Source organism: Elephantulus edwardii, unplaced genomic scaffold, assembly GCF_000299155.1.
Source record: "Elephantulus edwardii isolate Elephantulus edwardi_28Jun2011 unplaced genomic scaffold, EleEdw1.0 scaffold00044, whole genome shotgun sequence".
Lineage (NCBI taxonomy): Eukaryota > Metazoa > Chordata > Mammalia > Macroscelidea > Macroscelididae > Elephantulus > Elephantulus edwardii.
The window spans coordinates 10,704,023-10,705,144 of record NW_006399794.1 but is presented as its reverse complement, the minus strand read 5'-3'; positions in this window follow the sequence as shown (position 1 = coordinate 10,705,144).

Sequence of the window (1,122 nt, the reverse complement as noted above, 5' to 3'; positions counted from 1 at the left end):
TTTATAATGACCTTTTGCATTCTTCCCAAATAATATTCTTGATATCCTCCCTCAACTCATCTGGTCTTCACTTATTAGTATTCAAAGCCTCAAACCTATTCATGAGATGGTTTTGAAATTCAAGTGGGATAGACTCAAGGTCAAATTTTGGTTCCTGTGGATTTGAGTGAACCTTCTTCAGCTTTAGTCTGAGCTGAGTAGTTGATAATCTGTTCCACAATCAGCACCCGGCGTTTCACAGCTGATATTGAAGTTCTCTAATGATTCTTTCCTTATATGTAATCAGTATGATCATGATCCTGTTCAAACCACCACATGAAATCCATGTGTGTAGTCTGCAATTATGCTTCTTAGAAAAGGTTTGCAGTGAATAAATAATTTCGTACAGAATTCTATCATTTTCTCTCCAGCCTCATTTCTGTCATCAAGTTCATATCATCTGACGATTGATCATTTATTCCCCATTCCTAACTTTTGCATTACAGTCACCCATTATTATTAATGCATCTTTGTTGAATGCTCTGTCAATTTCTGACTGCATACATTGGTAGAAATCATCTCTTACTCTTTTGCTCTGGTTGTTGGTGCATGTAGTTGAATGAAAGTGGGATTCATTGGTCTTCCTTGTATGCATATAAATATTATTCTGTCACTCACAACATTGTATATAAAGATGGATCTAGAAATGACTCTTTTAACTACGGAAGTGACCACAGTTTTCCTCACATTTTCATATCCGGCATATTAGATCATATGATTGTCTGATTCAAAATGTCCCATGCCAATTAATCTCATTTCACTAATGCCTAGTATGTCAATATTTATGTGTTCCATTTCTTTCTTAATGTCCAATTTTCCTACCTTCATGCTTCTCAGATTCCAATTCCAATCACTAGTGTTTGCTTACAACTGTTCCTCCTCCTTTGTGCTTCCATATTTGAGGGATTAGCTTCAGTTGCCATATCTGCTAATTTATTGTAATAGAGAAATATAATTGTGATAAATTATCTTAAACAGTAAGCTTTTAATTTGTCTCCATTATGCAGATGACACAACCTTGCTTGCTGAAACTGAGGAGGACCTCATGCACTTGCTGCGAAGGGTCAAGGACTGCAGCCTTCA